General features: G+C 38.7%; 1 long non-coding RNA gene across 1 annotated transcript in view; it reads right to left on the reverse strand.

Annotated features, from left to right (window-relative positions):
• The window catches only part of LOC134805861 (uncharacterized), a 303,036-nt gene extending 290,907 nt beyond the window's left edge, over window positions 1–12,129 (reverse strand). The window contains exon 1 of the long non-coding RNA XR_010146411.1: window positions 12,069–12,129. This is a non-coding gene — a long non-coding RNA (uncharacterized LOC134805861). The remainder of the gene's footprint in view (window positions 1–12,068) is intronic.
• Window positions 12,130–17,963: the final 5,834 nt, after the last annotated feature.

Here is a 17,963-nt window from a genome sequence, read left to right on the forward strand (position 1 = left end):
ACAAGGTGAACCAATCACAGGCACTTTCTATTCTAAAGAACTACAAAAAGTTACTTATAACCCCACCATGACATGTAAAATAGATAAAATAATACGTTCAAGACGAGTTGGTAACAGAAAGGAGGTGCTTGTGAAGTGGAAAGGTTATCCAAATAAATTCAATAGTTGGATATCTGCGTCGAGTTTAGAAGAAATATGAGTGATGATAGTTTTTATTTAACTTTGTTGAGCAACAGCTCAATGCAGTATTATCCCGAAAATACAACAGCAAACTTTCTCACTAAACTCCCAAAGACAATAAAATTAGAAGGAGAATGGGTTGTCGGATTAGTGGAGTTTCATTACCCGTGTTCCTTGTACAACGTTCAGGAACATGAAAACGTACTGTATGTAAAAAAGCACGTATTATTACAAAATGAAAAATCACCTGTTACCGTTGAATATAAGTCTCATATACCGGCAACAACATATGACGACATAGATCACTTTTTATCTGCCTTTAATGAAAACTCATTATTGAAGAACAAGGTTAAATTTAGTTATGACCGAATATCGAAAGTTATCAAGGTGACTTCTTCGCACAAAGAAATTGTTTCCGTACATGCAACGCCAATACTAAACCTTCAGCTAGGTTTCAAACCTAATACGAACCTTATACAATGTCAACTAGGAAAATTTCCTGCTAATTTATATTTAGGCCTACCATCACAATTATTTATATATTCAGACATTGTTCAACCTCAGGTAGTGGGGGATGTTATGACATCGTTAGTAAGAATAATACCGCTTGATCCGACAAAATACATTTATGGAGCATATAAAATGCATAGCTTCTCTCCTGCACATTACATACCTGTTATGCGTAGAGAGTTTGATACAATTGAAATTGATATAAGAATGCATACGGGTGGAAAGGTTCCATTCCAGTTTGGAACCTCATACGTGAAACTACATTTTCAACGGATAAAATGAATCATAACCGTGAAAATATTCGCTGTCCATATGAACATTATTATTCTCATCAAGCTGGTTCAGGGGTAGGCATTGTATATAAAGGTGTTCCTCACCAACGAGGACATGGCATAGGAAGTTTTTTGGGGGGACTGTTTAGGTCAGTATTTCCTCTGTTATCCAGCGGTTTTAGAACGGTTGGAAAAGAAGCACTAAATGCCGGTGTTGGCATCTTGTCCGACATGATGAATTCACACCCTATTGATGAATCATTAAAGTCTCGTTTTAAGACTGTAAGCAGTAATTTAAAAAGAAAAGCTGATGAAAAAATTGATTCTTTGATGTCAGGGTCCGGGTATAAAATACAACGAAAGAGACAGGAGCGCACCATTACATCAAAAGCAGTGCGACAGAGAGGTACAAAGAAAAATAAAAAATATATAAACGATATTTTTTCTAACTAAAACATGTCATTTTTACATAATCATTCATGCGAATGCGCTAAGTCCGAGTTAGATTTGTTTGCCCTTCCATCAACGCAGACAAGTATAGAAAATGGGCAGTGGATACACTATAAACCTATTTCTTCTCTTAGTGATGATGGTCCTATTGAATTTCAAGTACCAGGATCAGGTGATGACTATATTGACCTGTCTCACACTTTACTGCATATCAAAGCCAAGATATTGAATCAAGATGGTTCTAACATTAAATCGGCAGAAACGCATGTTGCTCCAGTTAATAATTGGTTACATTCACTTTTCAACCAGTTGGATATTTATTTAAATCAAAAACTAGTATCACCGCCTAATAATACATACGCATACCGTGCATATATGGAAACTCTATTAAATTATGGACCGGCAGCAAAACAGTCTCATCTTACATGTGGGTTATGGTACGAAGACACTTCGGGTCATATGAATGCAACTGATGCGACTAATAAAGGTTGGACCAAGAGAGAAACATTTATCGAAAACAGTAAGGAAGTTGAAATGATAGGACACCTACACGGTGATATTTTCAATCAAGAAAAGTTTTTAATAAATGGTGTTGAAGTTCGTGTTAAATTAGTACGATCCAAGGAGTCATTTAATCTTATGTGTAGTCAAGATAAAAAACTTAAAGTACTTATAATGGATGCAAGTTTAATAATTAGAAGAACAAAAATTAACCCGAGCGTTTTACTTGCACATCAAAAGGTTTTAGCTTCAACGACTGCAAAGTATCCCATCACAAGAGCGGAAGTTAAAGTACTTACAATACCATCAGGTGTGCAAGGGAAATCACTTGATAATATTTTCCTCGGTCAAGTGCCAAAAAGGTGTATTGTGGGTTTTGTTGATAATACGGCATTTAATGGTAGTTTAAAAAGTAATCCTTTTAATTTCCACCACCACGATATGAACTTATTTAGTTTGTACGTTGATGGTCATCAAGTTCCTTCAAAAACATTACAACCATCTTTCAGCAACGGTTTAATGGTTTCAACATATCACACCTTGTTTTCTGGAACGGGTATTCATTTTCTTAATGAAGGGAACTCAATAAGTCGAGAAGACTATGGAAATGGTTATTGTTTGATGTGTTTCGATTTAACACCTGATTTATCAGCAAGTTCTACTTCTCACTGGAATCTTGTTAGACATGGTAGTGTACGGTTAGAAGTTCGATTTGAAAATGCTCTTAGCACAACTGTTAATTGCATTGTTTATGCAGAGTTTGATAATATCATCGAAATAAACAAACATCGAGATGTGACTGTAGATTTTAATAGTTAGATTATATAATATATTAGTGTATATAATAATAGATATATGAAGCACTGTGTCATTAGTTTTTGAACCTTGGTAACGAATTCATCTGTGAATTCAATAAGTAATTTGTAATGGATACCAAGGAATTACAATTATGTATGAAAAAAATCTGTCCCACGATTGAGTCGCATGTTTATCCAGCTAACAGAATACCGGTTTTCATGGACCTTCCGGTTTATATCATAAGCAATTTAGACCCAGATTTTAAACCGGGATCACACTGGGTAGCAATTCATATTGATATGCATGGCAATGGTGAATATTTTGATTCTTTTGGTAGAAAGCCTTCTGGTTATCATAAGTTGTTTTTAAAAAGAAATTCAAAGAAATGGTTTTATAACAATGTATCTATTCAAAATAATTTCACGTCAGTTTGTGGCGAATACTGTTTAGTTTATATATATTTTAAATTTAATGGTAAAACGATGTTTGATTTTTTAAGCTTATTTATAAATAATACCATGTATAATGATTGGGTTGTGAAAAATATGTATAGATCTATTTTTTTGTGTAATAAATAAATATTTTATCAGACAATGTCTTTACTTTCTTTCCTTATTTCTTATTGCAAGTACACAGAAAGGGAATTATACCAGTAAAATACAGGAGAAGTATTAACAAATTTATTAGCTATAACTAATTACACACAAGTCTTTCCTACATTTACACACAATCGTTTCACATAAAAACACATATAAAGACGGTCTTAATTTTAAAACATCTAGAATCTTAATGCATATCACACCATTTTCCCCCACTCCAATCTCCACTCATCGTATTGTGGCACAGGCGACGAACATGTTGTAGCACAGGTGGCGAACGCGTCATAGCATAATGGTTCATATGCATCTTCGCTGATAGATATTGCCGTGTTGTCCATTTCTATGTCTTCCTCTTCATCTTCCCACGTTATCAAAAGAGGGTTTTCAGCATAACTGACGTATAAAGGCGGTGACGCAGGAGAATATCCTTTAGAGCTTTGATTTTGCATCTCAATGTCTTCACAAATTTTAATTAAATCTTCGTCGTATTGCGAATCTTGTAGGTCCATTTTGTGCTCGTTGTTTCGCTTCTAGGGGTGTCAAAAGGGATACGGTATGGTTTTGCTTTGCGTTGTCTATCTATATATAGGCCCAAAAATCGTTTGTTCGTTGGTGGGGGATTTCTACGTGTGGGCGGCGTAAGGGATGATTTATGGCTTTGCTTCGATGAAATATTTTTTACAGTTGTTTTTAGTTGCAATATGTTTAGTAATATTGTAAATTAATTCTTGTGTATTGGAATAATAGTCATCTTCTTCAGTCTGCGTGTAGTATTTGATTCTAGTATTCGCGAATTTCCAGTGCTGATCGCTTGGAACACCTCGCAATTTTTTCATGTCATAGACATCAATTTTTATGAGATGAGTGGCCTTTGAAACGTCATCTACGCGAGAAGATATATAATTTGTACCTCCATTTGTCAACTGGGCAACAGTAGACGAATACTCTGCAGCTTGTTTCTTCGTAGGCTTTTCGAAAAATACATCAATATTGTTGGTTCGTTTTTGGGTACGGATTTTAAGTGGTTTTGAAACTTCAGTTTCATTGTCGCTCACATTGCCATAATAATAATTTTTGAATGTGCACTCAAGAGAATTCTCGTTTGAAATCTAAAACAAAAGAAAACATTTGTGAGACGCTTGATATAAATGGAAACAGGTAGATAATATTTGTGTATAAACAGTCAGATAATGTTGAGCTTACCTCCATTTTAATTCGCTGCAAGTTGTATACTGATTTGCAAAATAAACACTAATGACGAAGAGTACTGTATTGCGATACTTTAAACTACTTGAAGTATACTTTTAGCACTTGACACTGTTTTAAGACAAACACGTTTGAACGAATGGCGGTCCCATCGATTTGAGCTCTCCTTTTATTGTACAACACACACACATGCATACATATGGCGGATAAGACAAAAACCTATTAAATAACCCAAACACCTGTGCGTTGTATGATACGACACGTTGCGACGTGTTTGTAGCCGATCAGTTTTTTAAAATGCTCTATAATTTAATACACAATAAAATACGGGGCCATGACATTTCGTAATAATTAATGATATTTTATTGGTTATCTAAGGCAAAACCCCTATTAAATAAAATAGACACCTGTGGGTTGCAACGTGTTTGTACCTGATCAGTTTTATGAAATGCTCTATAATTGAATACACAATAAAATTCGGGGACCATGACATTTCGTAATAATGAATGATATTTTATGGGTTTTCTAAAAATACTTCTCACGGCCCATGTCGCATAAATTTATAATATTATTGCATTCCAAAAGATGTAATTATTACAGCGTGGGAGGCTACAATAAATGGCAAAAACTTTAACCTTAATAAAATAAATCGTTTTAAAGAAATACGTAAGCAACCCCTAATAAACTATTCTACCTCAAAAAAACATGGAGTCACACGCTTGTCAAAACCAAAAAAAAATGGACGGGCACACGAAATGTGGCTTTAGTTTATGGCAATACTAAAAATCCACTCCACACAAACAATGACCGCCGCAGAAGCTGTAAACATATATCCATTAAGGATAGAGCAAAAAATATCAAAAAAAATCTGCGCCGCAGGTAGGCTCGGGGGTGCCGCAGAAACAGTAATTACCTTACTACTGTCCCCGCCATGTGCAAAGACTATTGCAGTGCAGCACTTTTGTGCTGCGATGGGAACTAAGGTCATGGGCTATAGATTTGAAAGTTGGATGGACTGGATAATGGGCTATGAGAGAGACTAGCGGACACCTGCCGTGACAATCAGTCTCAAAATTGTAAATGACAGGTGGTGACTCGCCAACTCATTGAGTGGGCCCCGCAATGGCCGCACGCACAGTGCGACAACAGAGCAACACTTTGGAGTGGCTGTGAGTAGGGCTTGCAATATCGGATGGTTTTCAATTCCGGAACTGATTTTCGATATTGGATGCCAATTCCGGAATTCCGGAACTGGTTCCGGAATTAGGCTTTATCATATTTTTATTCGATTTTTTAGTAAAAAACAACAAAAATGTGAAATTCTGATACTTTACGTTTATTAAAGTTAATATTGTATAACCACTCACATGCTTGATCTTTTTCAGTGACCTCTATTATTATAATAAAATAAGGGTGACAGCTGGTAGCTACAGTTACCAAAAGCAAGTGAGTGGTTAAGAGAAATTTAATTTGAAGTAGGTACGTTTTCTTTACCACCCATTTTACCACCTTATTAAAATGGTCGCTGTCATTCACTTCTATGATACGGGGTATTTATTTGGGGAAACTATAGTTGCTAGCAAACCATTCGATGCATAATTTTATAAAATAGTTAACTATAATAGCTTCCTACTCTTCCTAACCTAGTAGGTAGTGGTGTTGTTTAAGAAGTTGAAGGTCTAAGTTTGGCTTTTTCCTTCCTAGTTCCTAATTATGATTCACAATATCATATATTATGTGCTTCTACAGGATTCGAAATCGTTAATAGAGAAAACCTCTTTCTCTCTGAATTCAAGGTAAAAAGTCCAAATATTTTTAAATATCAATTCTACAAATTCGCTTATGTATGATTCCGACTATTCTGACTATTCTAAGCAAGTAAATCGCTCTGCTTTTTTGTATTTTTATTTTTTTATTATGAGCCCATATTGTCCACTGCTTTAGCAAACGGAAAATTAAAATATACCTATACTATACTATAGTTCACTGAATGACTAAGAAGCACTTAATAACGACAAAAAACACCCGTACGGTGTAGTTTCTTAACAATTTTTAATAATAAACGTATTAAAACCTACAAAAAGTACTTATATCCAATTCCGGAATTTTCGATATTGAGTGGTATCAATTCCGGAACTGTAATATCGGAAAATTTGTCCGAGATTCCGGAATTTCGATATTCCGGAATTCCGGAATGCAAGCCCTAGCTGTGAGGTTGTCGAGAGGTGAGTCTGCGGTAGCCAGATCCCGGTAATCCGTTCAGCAGGCCGCCGGCGTTATGACATTTTACACTTCCAACCTGGAGCATAGGTCCCGCTCTTGCGACTCCATTCTGGCCGGCCAATCAAGGCAAGCGAGGGCCAAATGACAGGGCCCTCTGGAATAGGGGTCCGCGGTGTCGCCACTCACCGTCAGCTCGCCACAAGCTGCCCCCGCGGGACATTATTATTATTATTGTGGTGTTGTGGGCCTTTGAGTGGCGCATTGACCAGCATTGATCTATTGTGACGGCCCTTTAAGTTCATTACTAATGCCCGTTGCATCCAGAAAGTTCCAGATTCTTTGGGCCGTAATGTTTTGTACCTCATAGGGTTGCACTACGTGTCGCTCTAGGTAGGTACTTCTTTTTGACATTAGTGGTCCACAAGAACAGAAAATGTGCATTGCAGTCTCCTCTGACTTCTGACAGAACCTGCATGTCGCATCTTGTTTCTTGCCAATTTGAAACATATGTTTGTTCAACTTGCAGTGTCCAGTCAGTATTCTGGTCTCCACGCAGGTTTTGTGCCTTTTGAGTCCTAAAAGCTCCTTAGCAGTTTTGCTGTTGAACCCTTTGATCAGAGCTTTCGAGTGTTCTTGTCCTTTAACGAACTTCCACCAAGCGATTGGTCTCGTTTTTTCTAAGTTGCTGAGCAGAGAATATGCATCCCGTTTTGTGATTCCACAGAACGGTCTGTGCCCTTTCTAGCAAGTTCATCCGCCTCTTCGTTTCCGTTAATGTCGGAGTGCCCTGGTACCCATCTAAGTGTAACTTTGTTGGAGTAAGCCAGTGCATTTAGGTTTGTTTTACAGTTCTGGACTAGTTTTGAGTTTGACTCAAGGGATTCTAGTGCCAGCGGAGCAGCCTGGCTGTCTGAGTTGATGTAGATATGCTGGTGTCTTAGGTTTCTATCCAGGCTGATCTCCGCACATTTGTTGATGGCGAAGACTTCTGCCTGGAAGATTGAGGCCAGTGTGCCCATGCTGACGCTAGCTCTGAGCTTAGATCTCTCACCATAGATCCCACATCCTACATCATTGCCTTTCTTGGAACCATCTGTATACCAGATGTGGCTTCCCTCTTCGACGTACATTTGGTTGTTAATCCATTTGTCTCTAGGAGGTATTTCTACTGTGTACAGCTTGGTGAGATGACATTCGGTTTGCGTGTCATCAGTGGGCATGCTAAGGGTTCTATTCGCAAAAACCCAGGCCTTTAGATTGGTTAATGCCTGAGAGCGCCATTTTGGCCTGTTTAGCGTGCATATTCTGTAGACGCACTGCTTGGCCTCCTTTTGCACCTGCAAGTGGAGTGGTTTGATGTCCAGCAGTGCATCTAGGGCCGCTCCCGGTGTCGAGGAGTAGGTGCCTGTTACTATTAAATAAGCCGTGCGTTGCAGGCTGTTTAGAGTGTCTATTGCTGTCTTTTGGCTGGTTTTGTTACACCACGGAGGCTACACTGCGGAGGCGTAGGTGACAATTGGCCTCACTGCCGCTGTGTATAACCACATAGCAATTTGGGTCTTAAGCCCCATCTTGCTCCTGCCATTCGACAGCATGACCACATGGCCATTTTCGCTTTTTGTATAATGTTTCTCAGGTGAGGGTTCCAAGTTAACTTTTGGTCGAAAGTGACCCCTAGATACTTGACCTCTGCCGAGAACGGTATTATTTGTCCATTAAGTCTTGGTTTTGTGAGTTTATCGAGCTTCCGTTTCCTTGTGAATGGTTAAATGGCTATGACAGTCTTGCTCGGATTAATGGACAAGTTATTTTCTCTACACCATTTGAATAGGTATTGTGTTTAGAGCTCCTTGCATTAGGTTGGATATTATGTTGAGGCAAGGGCCTTTGACGATGACTACAAGGTCGTCGGCATATCCTTGTGTATCAAAGTCTTGGCCTGACATGATTGCAAGAAGTTGGTCCACTGCTAGGGTCCATAATAGTGGGGATGGTATAAAATTCATGCTCTATAAATAGTATAGTCTCCCTTTGATTTTATACCATTGAGTATGGTCTCTGTGGGCGTATTGTCGAAAGCACTTCAACATCAAGGGACGCACATAGAGCGGTTTGCTTTTTCTCTAGGGTTTTCTGCACCTGGTTGACAAAGTGCAGAAATTATTTCGGCAACACGGCGGTTTTCAGTTGTGTCGCATGTTCCGGTGTAGGATTTGGTCTATGTTTGGGGACAGATTATAGCCCCTCAGCAACAGCCACCATGCCCTGCTGACTGGGGCTGGTCCAAACAACATGGTTATTGGGAGCCCATATGGACAAGCCTACCTGCGGCGGCTGCTGCTTGTTTAGAGCTTATTCGTTGCCGCTGCAAAACAAAATGCGCAGGGAGGTGCAACTGCGTTAAAAAAAACCTAAAATGCACAGTCACATGGGCATGTAATGGCAATTACGAACAATATATATCTTATTTTAACCCGCATTTTTTGTCAAACATCTCCTATGTTAATTTTATCACATTTATAATACTTAACTCTATTAGCGAAAGTTTTCCCAACATCTTTATTTATATATTTAATTTATATTTGTATATATATCACGTCCAGAAGTAATTTATTAATGTAATCTACCACCAGAAGAATAACAACTTATCAGAAATCATCTAAATATACTTAAAAATCCTAAACGTTGCATATCGCTCTTACAATGCAGGTACGCCGCGCGACACAAAACATTTTTTTTAACAGAGTTATGAAAAAAAAAAATGTTTGACAAGTTTACTATTCTGTATAGTAGGATAACTGGGCTATTCACAGATTTTTTTTTCTAGAGCAAATCCTCATAGTATAAATTTTGTACAAGATTTTCGAAAAAAAAAATTAAAAGATTTTTTTTGAATTTTAATTTTTCGAATTTTTTGTATGGGTGAGGGAAAATATAGTCACAGAAATGAATTCTTCTTCGAATTATACGAAAATGACACCAAACTTGATATAGTTGCGAGATGTATACAGATTATAAAGCTTAGAGTGAGGCGCGCCGGAGGCACTCCCCCCCCCTCCCTTGCCCACCTGCTGGGGGGAACCTCTTGGCAACCGGGCTTAATCAGCTCAGGTCACCCCCAGGAACACCTGTTCCAAGCGGTTTGCTTTGTCTCCAAAATGCAAGGTCCCCTTAGAAAACGGGACCTTAGATTTCCTGCTACTGCTCGGCTGTGGACGTGGGTGCCGGTCTACTTGTGGGTCGGCCCTACGGAGGAGTTGCGATTCTCTGGCGTAAGAACGTTTTCCAGTCGGTATCGGTAATTAAGACTGTAAGTACTAGAATAGTAGCGGTAAAATTAGGTCTACGAGATCGCTCAATTTTAGTGTTTAGTGTTTATATGCCGGTCAACGCTACAGAAAATCTGCCAATGTTTACAGAGTGCCTAGGAGAGATTCATGCTATTATGGAAGACAACAGTGATGTCGAAGTAGTGTATGTAATGGGAGATTTTAATGCTCACCCCGCGGAATTGTTTTTTAAGGAATTGGAACAGTTTTGTGTGGACCAAGAGTGGTATTGTGTCGATGTGGAATTCTTGGGAAACAAGTCGAATACACATACCTATACTAGTGAGGCGCACGGTTGTCACAGGTGGTTAGGCATTACCACGAAGTCAGCCCGAGAAACGGTCAGAAATGTTTCAGTAAGGCATGACGTATACTGGTCTGACCACTTTCCCCTTATTGTAGAGTGTGATTTAAATAAGGTACAAATAAAGTATAAGATCACTAAACCATCTTCACTGGAAGAAGTGTTATGGGGGGGAAAGGGAGTCTGCTCAGGTAGGTCTGTATCATTCATTATGCGAGGAAAGGCACCTGTCACCGTGGTGAAATTGGAGCCTGGTGGTGTATGATCGGTTGTGGGAAAAGCTTAAAAAAACAACTGTGCCACCGGAATGCGTGTCCCTACTTAAGTTTTGGTATACCCATTAGGTCAATCAAGTTAGATGGGATGGGGAATGGTCAGACCAGTATAAACTGGAATGCGGGGTAAGACAGGGGGGGTTGACGTCTCCTGTTCTTTTTAACTTATATGTCAACGAGCTGATTGAGGAACTGAGCAGCATATCAAACATCAAACATCAACATTTATTCAGCAAATAGGCCACAAGGGCACTTTTACACGTCATCATTGAATTTACATACAAGCAAAAATAATAACATCAACAATTTTATAAAATAAAACTAACAATTCAATCTAACGTATTACAATTACTAAGAGATGTATATGGTCTCTTAATGTCGAATTACATAAAAAATACAGATACAAAACACAAAAAAAAATCTATAATATTTAGAGGTGTAAATGTCTCTAGGTGTCAGAACTATAAGATTATATAGTTTATCAAGTTATCCTTAGAGATGTATAGGGTCTCCAAGAGTCAATATCCTGTATAATTAATACATTCATTAAGAGAAAAGAAACATACGAGAGCAGAATGAGGCGTCTCACTGTAATTAATTAATAAAAATAAAGTTACTAAGTATAATAGCTTGTGTTAGCTTAAACAGACCAGTCTCCACAAACAGCACCCGTTCACGAGTATGACGCGTATCTCAGCCATCGCCTCCCTCAACCTTTATTCGGGAAAGTGGCGACCCGATCAACGACGCCACCGTAAGCAAAGACTTTTAAGCGAGCATGACATATTCAAGCTACCGGCCTATAATAATATTAAAATAGTAATAACATGTAGCTGTAAGACGCGGCATTTTGTGCTCGTATGTTACATAAAAAGACAGTATAGCTTCACATAATTACTAGCCTAAGTTGACTTAGAGATGTAAAGGTCTCTAAGTGTCAGAAACATTAAAAATATAGGTATGTACAATCAAAAATAAAAATAAAATAAATAAGTAAATACTTAGAGATGTATAAGGTCTCCAAGTGTCCAAAATTAAAATTAAATTAAACAATTTAATCAAGCGAGAACATCATTGTCTCATGTGTCAATTCTACTGGACACTAGCATATTTAATTCACAATGTAAAAAAAAAACAATATTTATTTAGCTCTTATTATACTAATGAAATCAAGCTACCTGCTTAAAGGCATCTCTATCGTTTATAAAATCATTTACAGTGTAGTACGCCTTACTTAACAAGGAGCGCTTAATGTGCGACTTAAATTTGTGAAGTGGTAAATTCACTACATCAGTGGGGACTTTGTTATAAAAACGTGTACAGTTCCCGACGAAAGACGTACTAACCTTACGGAGGCGGTGGGCGGGCACAGCAAGCTTATGTTTGTTTCTAGTGTTATAGTTATGGATATCACTGTTAACCTTGAATTCGTGGATGTTTTTCCGAACATACATAATATTCTCTAGTATGTATTGAGATGAACGGTAAGAATGTTAACTTCTTTGAATTTCTCTCTTAGGGATACTCGAGCGCCCAGTCCATAGATGGAACGTACAGCTCGTTTTTGCAGCACAAATATTGTCTGAATATCTGCCGGTTTTCCCCACAACAGAATTCCATAAGACATAACACTATGGAAGTAACTAAAGTATACCAGCCTGGCCGTCTCTACGTTTGTTAGCTGTTTGATTCTCCTCACTAGGCTGCTGAACTAAGTTTTCCGGCTAGAGTGCCTATATGTGCATGCCATTGCAGTTTGGAGTCTAGAGTGACTTCCAGGAAAACAGTTCGATCCTCAAATTCCAGCGTATCACCTTTTATTTTAATCTTGCTGTTATTTACCTGCTTGACGTTAGGTAGCATAAACTTGATGCATTTGGTTTTCTTGGCGTTCAAAAGCAAATTGTTTGCCGTAAACCAGTTTACTATGGTAGATAGCGCGTCATTAATGCTCTCGAAGCTATTTTCCTTTCTGTCCACTTTAAATATAAGGGAAGTGTCATCTGCAAATAACACTATATCATGTCTATCTTGCACAACTTTTGGTAAGTCATTAATGTATACCAAAAACAGGAAGGGACCAAGAATTGAACCTTGAGGCACTCCGAGGGCTACCGGGGACCCCGCCGATTGAGTTCCATTAATAACTACTCGCTGAGAGTTCTCTCAGCTAAGTATGGTGTAATTGACTCAATAATGGAATTGTGGGTGTTAAACCTACGTGGATCGTAAATGATAATGCACTCACTTAGTAAACAGTATGTAATGTTTCTGGAATTACAGTTTAAGGTTTATTATTTGTCGGGATTAGCATTTAAACAAGCGGTTAGTACAGGCACACACAATTCACCAAAACACTTGTTAAGTTCATGCACCACACCATACATAATCAGTCAAGTAGCCTTTTAGTTAGTGTCAGGGTTTTATAATAAGATATCACAGTCGGTAGGTCGGTCCACGGATAGGATTTAAGTTATTGATGCGCGTGCGTCTGATCCCGTGACGTAGGTAACACTGCCGGAGGGGCGCGGTGCGCGCGGCATCGGCGCGAGCGACGATCGTTGCTTAGCAACGGTTGCCGGCTCGCGCGCGGCCATGTTGTCGACTTACGTTGTGGGTCCACACGAAGAAGGTTTCGTGGATTTATTTCTTTTGCGTAATTTTAATACTAATGTGGAGTAGGCCACAAATACTCCCCCGCCGAGACCGTTTTACGGGCGATAGTGATCTAGGTGAGCTGGAAATCGAACTACTCGGCCGCTTCTGGTCTGTTTTTCGGGGACTTTATCTGATTGTAGTTGTGGCTGATTGCAGGAGTTGCGAAGCAGGTAAGCTGGTTTTAATCTGTCTATAGTGACTGTTGACTCTTTGCCCTGTATATCTATTTTGAAAGTTTTCTCGCATCTCTCCAGGACTTTATAGGGACCAGAGTATGGAGCTTCCAGGGATCTTCGGCCGGGGCCCTGACGCAGGTAAACATATTCTGAAGAGAGCAGATCCTTTGGTACATAAAACGTCTTTGTTGTATGCCACGACGCTGGAACTGGGCTCAGATTAGCCATATGTCTACGCAGGCGAGAAGCGAAGTCAGTAACGTCAATGTCCAGGTTGGTAGTAGGGTTGAAGAATTCACCTGGTAATCTGAGGGGTTCGCCGTAAACCAGTTCTGCTGCCGAAGTTTTGAGGTCATCCTTCCAGGCACTCCTTATTCCCAGGAGTACGAGTGGTAAGATCTCTGACCATTGTGGGTTATTATGGCACATGATCGCGGTTTTTAGCTGTCTATGCAGACGTTCGATCATGCCGTTACACTCAGGGTGGTATGATGTTGTGGGGCAATGGTTGGAGCCGAGGAAACCTGTGATGCTTTTAAATAGTTGCGACTCGAATTGTCTTCCACGGTCGGTCGTTATTTTGTTTGGGCAGCCAAAACGTGCCACCCAGCCGAAGACAAACGCTTTTGCACACGTCTCTGCCGTCATGTCTGGTAGTGGGTACACCTCAGGCCATCTTGTGAACCGGTCGATGACGGTGAGGCAGTACCTGTTGCCTGAAGAGACGGGAAGGGGGCCAATGAGGTCCATATGCACGTGGGAAAAGCGATCGGAAGGAGTTTGTATGGGAGAAAGTGGAGCTGAAGTGTGGCGATGTATTTTGCTGCGCTGGCAGTCTGGGCAACTCTGTGCCCAGATCTTGCAATCGCGACGAACGCCGGGCCACACATATCTGTCAGCGATTAATTTGGCCGATGTTGTGGCGCCTGAGTGGCTTAAATTGTGAATGCTGTCAAACACCTGCTTGCGGAACAGTGGTGTCACATAAGGTCTTGGTGCGCTCTGAGAGAGATCGCAGTATATACTTGCGCCTTCGGTGTTCACTTTTTGCAGTCTTAGGGAGGAACCATTAGTTAGGAGGTGTTGCAGTTCAGAATCTGAATCCTGATCTTCTGCCAGTGCCTTGTAGTCTATGGTTACTGCGACGGATGCTATGCGTGACAGCGCGTCGGCGACTGAATTATCTATGCCAGAGATATGGCGAATATCTGTGGTGAACTGGGCGATGTAATCAAGGTAACGGTATTGCCTTGGTGAGCACTTGTCGCGTCTTGTGGTAAAAGCAAAAGTGATGGGCTTATGGTCGGTGAACACAATAAAGTCTCTTGCCTCCAGCATGTGTCTAAAGTGTAGGGCTTGCAATTCGAATATTCGAATATTCGAATTTGTCGAATATTCGACCTGTTTTGATATTCGAATATTCGGCCGCTCAGGTTTCGAATATTCGAATATTTTTTATTAGTATAAAAAATCTATTTCATCCGCTGTAGTTACAGTTTCTGTGTATTTTCCGGGTATTTACAGTGAATGAGGAACGATAGGTACCCAAATACGAAGGAAATAATATTTTTACTGTATTCCTCTCGATAGACTTTGTGAATACAGTGAAACTTAACTCAATTTGAAAGAAAACGAAACAAAAAGTATGTTATTTTTACGGTGCGTAAGTTTTAAGTTATAAAGGTCATTCTGTTTATTCAGTGCAAGCGTGCGTTAAGCGATTTTTTGAAGACTAAACCTTGCCTGCACTTATCGCAATTCTCAAATTTGATCATACCAAACCTGCCCAAGTAGGTAATCTAACTATGCACCTTTAGCTAATGAATAGTCCACCCAGTAGTCAACTAACTTTTTCCCTTAAATATTCCAATATTATATAATTAAGTCGACCTTTAGGAATAAAAACTTGCCAAAACAAACAAAGTCAATAAAGATTCAAAATACAATGGAATTAGGTACATGCCTTTTTACAGGCCTCTGAGTGACTACAAGTTAATTTAAATCAAAAAATAATTACCTACTAAAAGAAATATCTTACATACCTAGGTGTTTGGATGGTTAAAGTTATATTATTTCACGCAACGACGCATTTATAATAAAAGTTTTATGTAGAAATATTGAATACGTCTTATTTTGGCGTTTTACTTGTTTTTATAAATGTGGGTGTAGTGTATGCGATTATGCGAGTAGCTTACTCGTAAATAGCATACATACGCCGTCTCGTGTGTCCTTGTGTTGGCTGCAATGCCATAAAAAAGTAACTGTCACTGTCTATGGTACGATGGCCGCGGGCTGTACGTGCTGTTGTGGAAGTGAAGTTATATTGTGTTTGCGAGGGCATTGCCGAGCCGGTGTTTATGTTTAGGTGTTACATAGTTACATAACTACTAATTTAACAAACAATATAAGTGGCGACGAGAAAAAGGTAAGCTTTAAGGCTAAAATTTCAAGGAAGGGGATGACCGGTCTAGATACAAAATTAAGGTTATAATTGCATTCCAAAATCAAGATCTTTTCGTTATTTTGCGTAGCATCGTATACAAAACACTGTTTTACAATATACTCGATCGTTTCTAACATTAAATTCCATACATTATGATGTAATTGGGATTTTTAATGCAAATACAAGGTTTGTTTACCCGGCTCGTATATAAACAAAGTAAGGAACCTGCGGGCTCGGCACGGTTCCATTTTTATCGACTATCACTATGCGCGTCCCTTTCGCACTTACATACTTGTTAGAACGTGACAGGCATGGTGACAAGGGATGAAAGCGCGACCGTGCTAAGCCGCCTGGAGAGCGTTTACTTAGTTTATTTAGTATTTACAAATACCAGATAGTGTTTCATTCTGGGATTTCTACAATCTTATTACATTTATATGTTAACATTGCATTTAACTTGTGGTTTTTACTTTCCTCCTGCTATTAAGTACTTAAAAAATAAGTTGTCCATATTCACTCATAATGACAAGTACTGCTAGTACCTACAGATACAAAATGATTCCTGGGTTGTTATAAACACATTTATTTTAATGGTAATTATATTATAAGAATATAGTATTTAAAACACTAGTCTAATTAAGGCAAATCATTTCATTAACTGTATATGGGTCATACCATATGGGTGTAAGAAACAATACTTTCTGTGAGTTGCACAAATATCTATTATCTGATAAATTATAATTACACAGTGAGCCTCTAAATAATCACACCATAAGAAACATGTATTGCATACTTTATTAAATTTCAACTTAACTGACGGTGAACAGCGGACGGAATGGCACAAACGTGTTGTGGAGGGTCGCTAGTTTTGTAATGAAACCTGGTTCGCCGCACTCGCTGACAAGAGGTAAAAACGACGACAAGGTGTCTCAGTACCGGTTTCCGCAAACTTCTCTTGTCGGACATGTGGTAGTGGTAGACCATGTTGGTCTCGCATCGGTCTATTCAGCCACCCAAAAAAAAAACGGTGTTTCACTGGTGACACCTTAAAGTGAAGAGGCCTATGATGATGATGATGATGATGATGATGATAATGATGGTGAAATAGGAATCAAGGTTCAAATGTTCTATTTTGGTTGGAATGAGTTTGTCTCAAATAATAAGTAAACATATTTATTTCAGTTTTATTTAACTTGCAAGGTAAGGTATACACATGTATACGCGCATGTATCCAATTTATATTTTGTTACCTCGTCTTGAAATAAAGAAAGAACCCCCTCCCCCCAACATAACCCCCATTAAATAAGGAAATATCTGGTAGTTCAAATGAATGCCTCCATTAAATTGGAATTGATTAACATAACCTCCATTAAATTAGGAAATATCTGGTAGTTCAAATGAATGCCTCCATTAAATTGGAATTGATTAACATAACCCCCATTAAATTAGGGAATATCTGGTAGTTCAAATGAATGCCTCCATTAAATTGGAATTGATTAACATAACCCCCGTTAAATAAGGAAATATCTGGTAGTTCAAATGAATGCCTCCATTTAATTGGAATTGGTTAACATAACCCCCATTAAATTAGGATATATCTGGTTATCTGGTAGTTCAAATGAATGCCTCCATTAAATTGGAATTGGTTAACATTACCCCCATTAAATTAGGAAATGTCTGGTAGTTCAAATGAATGCCTCCATTAAATTGGAATTGATTAACATAACCCCCATTAAATTAGGAAATATCTGGTAGTTCAAATGAATGCCTCCATTAAATTGGAATTTGAGGAAATGTTTGGTAGTTCAAATGAATATCTCCATTAAATTGGAATTGGTTGACAGCCTCCATTAAATTGGGAAATGTCTGGTAGTTCAAATGAATTCCTCCATTAAATTGGAATGGGTTGACAGCCGCCATTAAATTGGAAAATGTCTGGTAGTTCAAATGAATGCCTCCATTAAATTGGAAAATGTCTGGTAGTTCAAATTAATGCCTCCATTAAATTGGAAAATGTCTGGTAGTTCAAATTAATGCCT

Source organism: Cydia splendana, unplaced genomic scaffold (genome assembly GCF_910591565.1).
Source record: "Cydia splendana unplaced genomic scaffold, ilCydSple1.2 scaffold_70_ctg1, whole genome shotgun sequence".
In the NCBI taxonomy this organism is placed as follows: domain Eukaryota; kingdom Metazoa; phylum Arthropoda; class Insecta; order Lepidoptera; family Tortricidae; genus Cydia; species Cydia splendana.